Source organism: Cheilinus undulatus, linkage group 6 (genome assembly GCF_018320785.1).
Source record: "Cheilinus undulatus linkage group 6, ASM1832078v1, whole genome shotgun sequence".
Lineage (NCBI taxonomy): Eukaryota > Metazoa > Chordata > Actinopteri > Labriformes > Labridae > Cheilinus > Cheilinus undulatus.
The window spans coordinates 30,737,423-30,751,249 of NC_054870.1; the positions used below are offsets into that span (position 1 = coordinate 30,737,423).

The window sequence follows — 13,827 nt, forward strand, 5'->3', positions numbered from 1 at the left end:
GAGGTTTTTGATATACTGAAGTGGAAATTAAACTGAAAATTTCTTCTTAATTTATGTTGTATAACCTTTTTATTTGATAACTTGCATGCTCTTCTCCTGGCTGTTAATACATTTTTACCACTGTTTTATGCTTCTTCTTATACTCTGTAGCTTGAACTTGTGACAAAGGACTTGATATGAGTGGGAAGAACTTTTTATATTTTCGGCCTGATTCAGACAATGTGACTTTAATAGAGTATCAGTATGTGTGATTTCTTGTTCATTTCTCTTGCACATTGAGGCCAGACTCTCCCTTGTCCACCAGCTAAGCTGACTGCCAGTGTGATTTGTGGAGTGCAATAATACTCACAACCATTTCCTCTGTGAATTATTGGAGCCAAGAATACCACCCTGGCCTGCAATTAATGACACTCCATTGATTCAGTCCATTCCCCTTTGGCAAGAAAAACCTCAGAGGGTTATTCCTCTCTGGGGATTGTCGTGTCCATCACAGATTTCTTTTATTGCCAAATGCACTTAGTTGAAATGTGTCTCTCAGGGGGGGAAAAGCAACAGAGCTTCACCAAATATAAAGCTCAACAAACCTTTAACGAAGAGCAGTTCAGTAACACCCAAGCGATGCCTGGATTATTTACAGAAGTTAACGTTGTGTTAAAGTCGAATTCTCTGCCCAGTCAGACGTGTGTGCTTTTCAACATTTCATTTCACCAAGTGAGAAGGAGGTCAGTTCAAGCTGGCTGAGGCCTGAATATTCATGATCAGTTCAAAGTACTGTCGGGTCTGAGAAAAAAGTATTTTTCTCCAGCTCATTTAGGAGTATTTATACGATTTGACTTAAAAGCTACGATTTAAATAGCAGGCTGGATTATTCTTATCCCTGTGGATTTCAGGAGAAAGGCTGAAGCCAGCCTTTGACACCTCATGATAATTCTCTCCATTGTTACCGTAAGAAAAGGCAGCAGGTTGAGAAAAAATGATCGTTATCCCTCATCAGTTCCAGCTCTCTCTTTTCTGATACGTTTTCCTGCCTGTTACTATTCCTCCCCGCTGTCTTTCTCATGCCTTCGTGCCCTGTATGCTGTATTTAATCAGAAAAACCCTTACACTTGCACCAGATGGCAGATGGCACAGAAAGCCCTCCATCAGCATTATAAGTCGAGGGACCGTGTTATGGTCAGAATCCAATACTGGGGGACACCGAATCCTGCAGTACGAGCCAGAGGCAGCGGCTTTCAGGGGGAAGTAAGAGCTCTCGAATGGATTGAGAATGATAAAGGACAGAGTTTGGAGAGAGTTTTGAACAGCGGGCAGCTCAGCTATAAAACCTGTAACTTTCCAAACTTATAACAGAGAGTATAAAAGGTTTTACCTTGAGTGAACCCAAATGCATTTGCTTCACCTCCATGACCCGACTGGTGGTCGATCTGTGAGCACTGTCTCTTACTCAGACTGCTGAGGACTCATGCAGCTTGGAAATATAATAAAACAAATGTTGCATTCATAATAAAGGCATATTATACTCACTGGTATTTCTCCAACATTCAAGCCATTTTACAGTTTTTGTCAAAAGTAGCAGGTTTGAAGGTTGGCTACTTTTTTTTATTATACTTTTTCCAATCTTACTGCTACCTTCACAAGAAACAGAGAAGGAAGTGAAAAATTGCTCCTCTTACTTAAGTTAAAATGTTTTCTGCACAGATAAGATACAGATAGATTTTGATTCATGAGCCATTTTTAGTAAAACATTTGCTATTCAAAGTTCAATAACTTTTGAAGCATATATCAAAGCCACTTACTTTTTTCCACTGAAAGCCCTCCATTGTGCCATTCTGATTACACTATCCATGTCTTTATAGCTCTTACAGTAGTTTTTCTTGCGAGCCTGGAACTTGGGTGACTTTCTGGGGCATTTAAAGATTAAGTCCACACCAATAACTCCAATATTGAATGTCTTTTATCCATAATTTAATCTATTTTTGATTGTCTGTGCTGCTAGCTTAGCATTAGCCACCATCTTGAGTTTCCGAAACAGATGGGCTGTAACCACCAATTGCAGGCTGGTCAATCATCATGTCAGGCTTTGACAAACAGCGCATGTGCAAACACTGAAGAGAGCCTGAATGACTGATAATGGAGAGAAAGAGACACAGAGAGGCTGTGTGGTGGTCCTCTGTATTACTACAAACAGGGCCTGCTTAGATTTTATGTTTAGTCCTTTTTGTTTTATAGTCCCATTACTTTTTTTCTAGTGACAGTACCGCAGCACACATATTCTTAAAGCCCAGGCTGTCCTGAACAAAAGGATGTTTTGAGTTTGACTGTGCACCACAGGTTTGATGTTTTACAAGCTTTTTAAGACACAATGGTTAAACAAATAGCCTAGATCTCCGAGATCTAAAGGGTAAGACAACTTTCGCCCTAATGCCGTGGTGTTTCAATGCATCATGGTCAATATTGTAGGGGAAGATTCCCCCACTACCCTGTGTAACTCTGCTCCGAGGGGTAAGAAGGAACTTGAAAACAAGATGTAGGGGTAAAAATCAGAAATGGGGCTGAGCCTTGGACTACATCAGCCAATAAAGCTGAAAACATGTCTGCACTTTGGTTGTAATGCATTTTTATCACCACAATTAATTTCCCCCCCTGTAATTAAGTGTATAACAACATGGTAAGAAACAAATAACAAGGACTTTGTAAATGGACTTGAGCTTGTAAGGTGCTTTTACAGTCGCACTTTTGATGCTGCAGATTACACTAACCCATTCACAACCAATCACTCCACGGTAACACACTGATGGTGAAGGTTGCTATGTAGAGTGATCATCAGAATTTGATTATCCCATTCATTCACAGACACATTTACACACCACTGAATTAAGTGGGAAGCAAAGAAGTGGGAGAAAAATGGGTTTACTGTCTTGCCCAAGGATACACCGATGGTTTAGATAGGAGCTGTGGATCAAACTCACAGCCTTGGTTGTAAGAAAACCAATCTTCCTCCTGAGCCATATAGTCAAGAAGCATTTAAAAACATTGAAAAATGTAAAAGAATAGGCCAACTTTAAAAAAAAAAAAGTGAAACTGTGTAGTGTTTGTTTAAGAGTTTAAAAACTGTGCAGCAGCCTATGATGTAGAAAAAATATAAAGCCACAAACTCTCTTTCTCAAGAATGTGGCTCACCACAAGGTCTCATGGTGCTCAAGACCAAGTAACTGGGTATTAAAAAAAACACTGCAGTAAACTAAATGTTTTAACGGTTTATTTTGAACTGAAATAACAGTTGACTCAGAGTAAACCATTGTGCACCTACTTTGTCATCTGCAGTGTTTGGGGTAATGTGACATCATTCATTAAACTATTTGGATTACTTTTTTGTTGTAACAAGTAACATAACATTTTACTTTTACAATCTGTTATAAGTCATTTTATTCATAAAACTAATTTGTTACTGACAAAAAAATCCCCAATTTCCTTTCACTCTGGTGGCCGCAAAAAAGAGAGAGAGAAAAAAGAAGCTCCACGAAGCATCTGCACTGTTTGACCTTTCTTCCCTGTATGTACGTTGGCACGTAGCAGGGGAGGGTAAACACAGCTGGGTCAGTACACGTGCATTGCTAACTTATTGAGTTAGTGAGATGGCAGAGAGGACAGCATTATACCGTGGAATTATCCTTATTATGCTGGATTTTGGATGAAAGGGACAAGAACAGCATCATTGTGAAACGTGAGTTTAAAAGCTCTCTTATATTGATTCTGTACACCTGTGCTCAGGTTGTTGTGAGCGTATTGAAGAGCTGTAAAGATTTCTACATCTGTTAGTGGTGTTATCAGGCTGTAGAGTTACAGATTATTGGCTGTAAACTAGACTTTACAATGACAATGTCTACACATTAAAAGGCAGACATACCGTGATTATATGTCATATTTTCAACCAACAAGTGGTAGGAATGGCTAAAGGTTCAATATTTGGTAAAGCAGAAGTACTCTAATACATTAGTTTCATTAGGTAACACAGTGATGTAACAAATGACTACTCAGTATGTAACGCAGTATTCTAATGAGTTACATTTAAAAGTAACACTACCAAACACAGGTGATCTGAACTGTTGTTTCTCTCCTCCTCTTTCTCTATGTGGATTAAATTACAATAGAATGGAGGAAAGGAAACTGGCTCTCAAACGGAAGCTAGCTACTGTGACTTGCATTAAAGAACTGTTGGAAGAGGATAATTCAGTTGATAGTACATCACTGTTTCAATTAAAAGCATGTTTTTGAAAAAACGATGATTGTTTATGTGTTAAAAGGGGCTGGTCTAGCCTCTTAGACTCCTCTAGATTCTTGTCTTCCTTCATCTGGATAGATACTAGATACTATAGGTCTGCAGGACTGGGTAAATTGTGATATTGATCACTCCCACTCCAGATAAATCTGTTGACCTGTGGAGAAAAAAAAATCTTTTTTGTTTGTCAAGTATAGGGTTTGTACTCAATGTAAGTAGACATTTCCTGATGATAATTGCAGTATAAAGATCCATTACAGGCTGTTAAGTACTAACTCTCCTTTGTTCCCATTCATTTCTAATGGCTATCCCTCATTCAGGATCATGTGATCTCAAACAACCAAAATTACCAAACAAATTACTGCACCTTCCTGTGTGATTCTGTTCTTGCAACAGCTATGAAACAATTACAATACACACATTAAACTTTTGTAAAAAACATCTGATTAAACTTCTGTTTAGGGTCAGTATAAGGGTTAAGAAAAGGGCTAGGACAACAAAAATTAAAAGTTAAAAACCTGGCCTGCAAAACGTGATCGCAAAACATTTAATAAAGACGAGGTCCGCTTACAGGAAAAACTCGTCTTCCTTGTAAACATTACAGTGCAGCCGTTGTAGCTTGCATAGCTCTGTTGGCCACGAAAGCTACATGGATAACATAGCTAAGTAAATGTACATGAAGCTAAGCTCACAAAGCAGACGTGTAAGCTATGTATCTATGTTATTTGTGCAGCTATGTTAGCTTTAGCTACTTTTGCTAAAGCTCCCACTGCTAAAGCTAAACTAACTTTAGTTAACCAAGCTATGTTGCAAAAGTTTAGATCACAAGCTTAGTAGACTGCGTAGATAGGTTATCTAAATAGATATGGTGGCTTTAGCTATGTTTGCTAAAACTCCCGTTTCTAAAGCTAACTTAGCTACACTGGCTTATGTACTAACATTAACCAAGTAGCTGGCATAGCTATGTCAGTTTTAGCTAAAGCTAACAAAGCTAAAGCTAGCCACCATTTGTGAAGCTACTTCTAAAATTCAATCCTCGTTTAGACTTCCTACCTTTTTCTGTTTTAATTATGAAAAAATTTTTAGTCTGTAATGTTTGCAATGTGGTTATTTTAGAAAGAATCTGAAACTGGAAATAAGTTGTAATGGCAAAATTAGAGCACTTCCTTTATGAGATATACAGTGTTTCAGATGAACAATCTGTGAGAGTGGCCATTAGAAATGTACAGTCTGCAGCCAGACCCCTCCCTTCACATAGGCTTTTTAAACAAGTGGACAATGGTACTCTCACAACAAACCCTGACTAGAAAACTCTAGTATTCAGATTCTGCAAAATCTGTCAGTAGAGATTATATAACGTCAACTGAGGATGAAAGTCTGCTTACTGCTGTGATGGCCAGTGACTCACTTTAACAGCTGACAAACTCTCTGCTCACTTCTGCTCGCCTGCAGTGGTTCCCTGGCTTCTCAGCTCATTAGGAAACACTGCCTTGTTGATCACTGTGTGACCATTAGGTCAGTGTATGCCTAATTTCCTCTGTGCAGTTTTCTGACCTCTCGTGTACATCGTCTGTAATAAAAAGCAGATTGCTCCTTAACTGGTGCAAATGGAGTCAGAATGTCCTTACAGCTACCTCCTGCTCAGAGAGTTTGCCTTACAAAAGTAAGTTCACCTTTATAAAACACACACCAGCAAAGCACATTCGCCTGAACGACGCAATCAATCCAACTAAGTATCAATAAAACAACTGCGTACACCTTTACCAGCTAATGGATTTCTGTCTTGATTTCCTGTCTCACCTCGTTTCCAAGTTGTATTGGTTTGTCTGTGCATTCATCTCGCCTTCGCTGCAATGTTCCTCTCCGCACAAGTGGACACAACAAGATTGGAAATCTCTTTTTCAGGGAGACCGGCAGCAATGAATTGCGCCGTCTAGCCGATTCTGCCGCTGCACCTGCTGCTGATGGAGACAAAAGAAGAGACAATGAGCTCTGATCTGATGTGAATCTTGATTTCCACCTCTGTGAGTAGCTACTGACAGAGAAATGACCCGCTGTCATGGTGTTAATGGCTTCACCCAGAAGAAATAATGCAAATGCCAATGCCACAGAACCCTGGTCATGAGTTAGTCTTTGTTAAGAGAGAGAAATGTGAATAACAAAGATTTCTCAGTATTTAACCATTTGCCCTTCATTATATTAGGAAAAACAGATTCATACAGAACTGCGCTGATTAAAAAAACTACACTGACATAGCAAAGTCAGCTATTTTTAACCCAAAGTTCTTAAATCATAATTTCAGCAAGTATTACATCCATAACTCTTCATTTGTAATTTTGTAGTTCAGTATAACAGAATCCTATCTAAACTGTAAGTGGGAGGTGGATGGAAATAGCAAAAGTGGGTCAAAACTGTGGGATTCACAAGTTCCGTAGTGGAAAGGAGAAAATAAAAAATAGATATTGATGGTTATATAAAGAACGCCCTAAAAGCATTTGTTTTTTAAGACTTTATTCTTGATAATGAGACTGTGCAGGTTCACCAGAGGAGAGACAAAGGCAGAAGAGCAAGCCTTTCATTTAAATGAGATGAATAGTTAATATGATCTAAAGCCATCTGTTTTACAGTTAGTCTTGGTGACAAATGTTCTGCCACACGATGGGTAAAGAGGAAAAATGGCCCAGAATATGGATCCACAATATTAAGCAGCTGCACATGCACATCTACTGGGATTAATAGGACATGACGGAATAGGGGATTGAACAGTCACATTAACTTCAGCTCAAAAGTACTGTTGCTTTCCATGCCTGACAGGTCCGCACTTACCCAGTGATGTACCAGTAATAGTTTGTTTGCAGACATGGAGGTCATATCTTTGTCATCATAATCTGGCAGACTGTGCATGACCTAAAACACAAAGTATGACAATTTACATAATACTGCCGACTCTAAAAGGACATGAAAATGACAAGAAATACAGTCCATTAGATTAATAGTTATGCTAATAGTTAAAATAGCATCTCTGATTGAGCTGTGGGGCTGTATGTTTCCTTACTACTTTAAAATATTTCATCTTAAAAACAAATTGAACAGTGATAAGACATACTTAAGTACATTTTTGTTTATTTATAATGCCATAACCTTGAAACTCTATATTTTGATAGCTTGCATTACAGTTAAAATGGACACACATACATGCATTCAAAATCTTTACACAAAACTTTATGAATTTAACTTTTTATTTAAAAAGTGCTTTTTAAGTAGCTCCAGACCAATAGAAGGTGGCTTCACACACATCATGGTGGCAGCAAAAACAGTGATAGCAAATGGAGAGAAACAGAGAGAAACAGTACTTACAGTGATTTACATTGCTGTAAATATATGAAATACTTAATGAAGTAGCAGAGAATTATTTCAAGTGCAGTTTGCTGTCAGTATATTGTTGTTTGACTTGCTTATGTTATCCTTAATCTCGTTTAGCTGCATTATAGTGATGCGTGAAATTGTATTTTTGCTATTTTATATAGCTATTTTCAAACTCTCTTTAGGCCAGTGCTTTTCAGTCGACCAAGCATCAGGACCCACCACCACCACCACCTAAGAGAAATCACAACCCAAGCTTTTCAGAATGTTCAACAATTTAATGAGTAGTGCAGTTTGGACACCAAATAGAAAAGATATTACACAAAGAGACAGGACAAAACAAGTCAGTTTGTTGTATTGCAGCCTGATGCTACAATCATTTAAATTCTTTTTTATCCACCTGTAATCTACACTCAGTGCCCCATAATGACAAAGTGAAAACTGATTTTTGGCAAATTTATTTAAGATAAAAAACTGATATCACATTGAGTTCAGACTCTTTACTTAGAACTTAGTTGAAGCATATTTGGTAGAAATTACAGCCTCAAGTCTTTTTGAATATGACACAACAAGCTTTGCACATCTGGATTTGGGGATTTTCTGCCATTCTATTTCCAGATCCTCTCAAGCTCAGTCTGGTTGGATGGGATCCATTTTCATGTCTCTCCAGAGAGACTCATAGGGTGCAAGTCAGGGGTCTAGCTGGGCCACTCTAGGACATTCTCAGAGTTGTCCCTACGCCACTGTTCTCTTGTCTTGGCTGTGTGTTTGGTGTCATTGTCATGTTGGAAGGTGAACCCTTCTGCCCAGTCTGAGGTCCTGAGTGCTCCAGAACAGGTTTTTGTTAAGGATATCTCTTTACTTTGCTCTATTCAGCTTTCCCTCAACCCTAACTAGTCTCTCTGCTGCTGAAAAACACCCCCACAGCATGATGCTTCCACCACCATGCTTTACTGTTGGGATGATATTAGGCAAGTGATTAGTGATGACTGGTGTCCTCCAGACAGTTCAATCTTGGTTTCATCAGACCAAAGAATCTTGTTTCTCACTGTCTGAGAGTGTTGTAGGTCCTTCAAGCAGGCTGTGTTTGCACTGAGGATAGGCACCATCTGGCCGCTCTGCGATAAAGCCCAGATCAGTAGAGGGCTGCAGTGATGGTTGTCCTTCTGGAACTTTGTCCCATCATCATGCATGATCTCTGGAGCTCAGTCAGAGTGACCGTCAGGTTCTTTGTCACTTTTCTCACTAAAGCCCTTCTCTCCTGATTGCTCAGTTTGACGGGGCGACCAGTTCTTGGAAGAGTCCTGGTTGTGCCAGACATCTTCCATTTAAGAATTCTAGTTTACTCATTTATTTATTGACTTACTCCTCCTGTCTTTGTTGAAACTTGGAAAAGTGATTAAAAGTCTTGTGAACCTTGTTAGTAATATGTACTGAATGTGACTTGAATGTAGAATTTCATCTGAAGTTTCAGCCAAAGCAACAATCTTTTACCATGTTTGGGTGGCTGTCACCTAACATAACTAAGACATGACCAGACTAGAGTTTGATTCAGTCCTTTATTGGCTCTGAATTCTCACAGTAAAGTGACTCCATGCGCTAACGTAATCACAGCGCCTGGGCAGTGCTGTAACCGACACCTGACCTCCCTAGTAGCCAGAAATAGCCTGTCTTTTGTTTGTTCTCAAACTTATACAGGTCACATGTGTTTTGCAATAACACAAAATTCAATTCCCTAGTGGGGAAGTGGAGGAGCAGGCCATAAAATATGTCCTTACTCATGCAGGCCAAGATCTGACTTCCAAATGGCTCCATGGGTAATTTAAGTTTTACAGCAATAAATGTCTCACATGGCAGTATTTCATTACAGCAGGCACTCAGGTTATAAAATGCTTGCTTGATTCTGTTGTCTCACCTCCCACAGTTAGAGCGCTATTTCATCCCTCGTATCCCTTATCTCTGGCTGTCCTCAACACCTTAAATGCATGTTCCTATTGCAGAGATTTAATAATGAATCAGCAGGAATAGAAAGTGCTGAGCAACAGCCTTCAGCTGAGAAACTGACAGTGGGTATAGCATACATAGCATAAAATACATGACATTAAATGTACAGCAGTACTAAGAGGCATTTTATTTCAATGCAGTACTTCTCCAAAGCCTCCCTCAGAGGAGAAAGCCTCACTTCCTGAAAGGATTTTCACTTTTACAAAAGTAGCTTTCAATCCGGTGCCTCTAAACCCTCTCAACCTGAATTTGAAGTGACACAGTGTTGTGAAGTCTTCCTCACTTTTGGGGGAAGTCCTCCCTTGTTCTCCCTGAGCGGCTGTGGCTGTGATTGCTGAATCGTTGCACAGTGTGTCGTTTTGTTCGGCGCTGAGTCCAACCTTTGAAGACAGCTGAAAAGTTTCCTGTCACGACAGCGTCTGGAGGTACATGGCTGTTAGTCTCAGCTGCTTGTAATCCTGTCTCTTCATTGAGCCGCAGAGAGGACGCTATTAAATTTATTTTCATCTGCCTCCTTTGATAGATAGCTGCTGTTGTTGCCGTACAGTTGGAAGGCTCTGCTGTCATTTTTCATTCATAGCCTCTACTTCTTGCACTGTAGCTTCAGAGTGTAACATTTTGCTTTACGTCTCTGTTTTCTGCAGCATACAGTAACCAACAAAGTGATTTAGATGGATTATTAAGTAAATCATGCAAACGTCTCACCTGTCTTGCTACATTAGCCTCTTAATTTCAGATTCTGCCACCTGTCTCTGCACTCTCTTGTAATGGTTAAGAGTTTTAATGAGTTGAGTACTATTTGACGACAGGTGTTTGCCAAAGCCTCTGTAATGTCTAGCAAATACTCACTTTGCATTTTGATGTGGAGCTTTCCAACCGAGGTGGGGGGAGATTTTTATAGATGACTGAAATAAAAATCCCTTCTTCTCCTAATGAGCCCACAAAAGGCAGGGTAATTCTGAGTATCATCCCCTGTTGCACAATTAGGCCGAAAGTCTGAAAATAATAAGCCATTGTAATGACTTATTATTTTTCCACGGCATCTCTATGTGTAAATGTGTTCAGGCATTTCTCATTTGGAGGTCTGGATGAGTCGAGGTCAAGCATCTTTGGATATGAAACCACACAGAGCCTTCATTGAAAACAGCACTAGTGTTTTTGTTTTCTTTGTACCGTCTCTTCTAGGACATTTCAACTTGACAAGTTTTCTCTTTTCTAATGATAATTTTTTTTTTCTATTGAATGACAGGTTTGAAATGAGTTTCAGGGTAATGAAAACAGAAAGTCAGAGTTGAAAGCAAGAATCCATCGTTTGACAGAGTAAATCTCATGGCTGTATTATTCAGGTTCTGTCTCCATCATTATTTTCAAGAAGAAAAGAGCATTCCCCTCATTAGATGGTGAAGGCAGGGACTTTTCATTGTGATACATCGTGGGATCAGATCCGTTAGATCTCCAGAACTTTTATGGGGAGCTGCTGATGTTGGAAAAAAAAGGGTCTTCATTGGAAATCTTGGGCTATATAGCTCTGAGATAATGATACTCAATGAAAGAAAATGACCACTTTAGCAGCAGCTACTGGAATTACAGAGTACTGATGTAAAGGCTAAGCTGCCAAAGCTGCCACATACAGTATGCAGGTTAGATAATAATGGGAGCTGAATTTTAACTCAAAAGCTCATTTTCACCAGCCTCTGTTAGCTAGCTTTTTTCACCAACCTTAAATCATGGAGTCTTTCACTATGTTCAGCTACTATGTCTCCATAAAGTCCTCAACCAGACCCCAAACTTGCCAAATCAGCAGTTAGTTTTGTGAAATAATCCCAGTTTGTGTTGCCACAAAACTAAAATTTAAACTTGATTCTGACACCAAGTTCTGTATCAAGATAATTGATACTTGAAACTGAAAATGGTACTGGTTCGATACTTGGTACCTGATGGATCAAAAATGCAATGCTCACAAAGAATGGTCACATTTTTAAAATGCTTAAGGCTGGCTCAAATTTTTTTGGTCTTTCACAACTGCACAAGGTCAGGCTATGAAATGAAACTCTTGTCCTGTCTTGGCCGACAGCCTGGCCACACCACAACTGTCATCCTAACCTCTGATCATATGCTGATATACTGTCTCCACAACTGTGTGCAAGTTTACAGGTTGTTGGGTAGACGGGTCAAAGAGTGTCAATCATAGCTACAACAGAGGCACGAAAACACACTACAATTATGGATTGGATCACAGATAATATTTATGGACTCGTCCCAGTGTATCAATTTGGATCAAACATCCTTCAGATAAAACTTGAGGTATGGATGTGATAACATAAAGAAAATGAGCCCAGTTAGCCTTGCTATTACATACAGTTTCACTGTATATGCACATAAGATCACTGGAGGGAGAACAAGTAGGGGCTAATTCTGGTAAATAATGATACACAGATAAGAAAATGCTAACCTATTGGTAGGCATCAGGATGTTGTTAACATCAGGTCAGGCATTCTAGTCTCGTCCAATCATGGTCGTAGAGCATCTTTGAAAGATCATTGATTAAGTCACACTGCAAAACCATTTGCTATTCCTAACACTCATATTCAGGCCTGACATTTGAGCATGAGCCATGATGATGCAGTCAGGCAAAATTTGACTGAATTTGTGTCATCAAAACCCAAAGGCCTTTATTGATAAACTTAAATGTAAAAAATACAGTAACAGTACTTTTTGGTCATTTAATATCATTTTCTTTTTTTTTTTTTTTTGTTTTGTTTTGTTTTGTTTTGTTTTTCAAGTATTTGGTATTCAAAATTTATTTTGGCTAAAAGCAGTGTGCTAATGCAGAACTAAAAGATTTACACTTTACAAAGTACATTTTCAGAAATAACCCTGTGATTGACTGCCAACCAGTCCAAGATGTACCCTGCCTCTCACCCCATGACAGCTGGGATATGGCTCCAGCCCCCCACGACCCTAGTATAGAAAATGGATGGATGGATGGGTTTTTTAAAGATATCTTTGATATCTAATTTCGACAAGTTGCTGTTTTCCTGTTAGACTTCGTTATTTTGATCAAATGTTATTCTGTATTAATATTTGATTTGATCACATTTGATACATAAGATTTGTTTTGTTTGCCTGCTCTGAACAATCTTATATTCTTTCATACATAAATAGATCCCATAAATCTATGAGTAAGCTATTTCTATTGCTTTTGCTAGGCTATTGCTCTAGCATCAAAACGAAATTTTAATATTTAAAAGTAATACATTATTTGAATAAAAAGTATCAAAAATTTTGGTATACTATGCAGCACTGGTCACAAGTTGAATAGAGGGTGATATTAAAAGCTCTAATTCTGTTTTGTGGGATTCAGGAAGAAGTTGGAGTTTGGGCCAAGACAGTCAGTCAGCGCAAGAAAGTACAAGGAAAGAAGTGCAAGCCAGTATTGGCCAATCACAGCTAGCAATTCAGGTTTAAAAAAAATATATATTATTCAATGCTGAGGATATACGTGGTTAGCCAACTAAAACATTAATTGGAGTCATGGGGGTTGGAGCCTATACCATCTGTCTTTGGCGAGAGCTGAGGCACAATTCCCAGTTAATCACAGAACGACAGAGTCACGCTTACACTCACATCTATAGGCAATTTAGTCACCAGTTAACCTAACAAGCATGTTTGATCTGTAGGAGGAAGCCAGAGTACCTGAAGAAAACTTAGACTCATGGGAGAGAACATGCACAGTGAGCACTGAAACATCCTGCGCTAACCCCTGCATCACAATTCAGCCGTGAACTAATTGTAACTTTAAATGCGCGTTGTGTTGAACTTCATTGTTGATGAAATGTTGCTTCTATGCGGTAATGCAGCCACCTGCTACTTGTTGAGGGTGAGCTCCAGTTGTGGTCCCGCTTTCCTTGCTCTCTACTGCGTAGATGTACACCAGCACAGTGCAGTGGCTGCATAGTGTAGGAACAACACAGGCATGCAACGACTCAACCGGAGCTTTGGTTTGTCACATTTAGCACAGGTGCATGGGTGTTAATGAACATCATAAAGAGCCACACATTTCAACTGCACTAAGCATAGCTGTCAATTTAGTTATTAAAGACCTGAATGAACCTTTCAGGTAGAAATCAGTAGATAAGCTGTTCAACTTATGTGCTGTAGGTTAGACAAGATGGTGGTTC

At 39.1% G+C, this 13,827-nt stretch overlaps 1 protein-coding gene across 2 annotated transcripts in view; it reads left to right on the plus strand.

Annotated features, from left to right (window-relative positions):
* Positions 1-13,827, plus strand: part of chrm3a (cholinergic receptor, muscarinic 3a) — a 152,709-nt gene that overhangs the window by 76,123 nt on the left and 62,759 nt on the right. The window contains exon 1 of one of the 2 annotated variants that reach the window (XM_041790115.1): positions 3,615-3,724. The exons of the other annotated variant lie outside the window; for it this stretch is intronic. The gene's annotated coding sequence lies outside the window, so the exon portion shown is untranslated. Of the gene's footprint in view, positions 1-3,614; positions 3,725-13,827 lie in introns of those variants that run through there. 2 annotated transcript variants of the gene reach the window in all.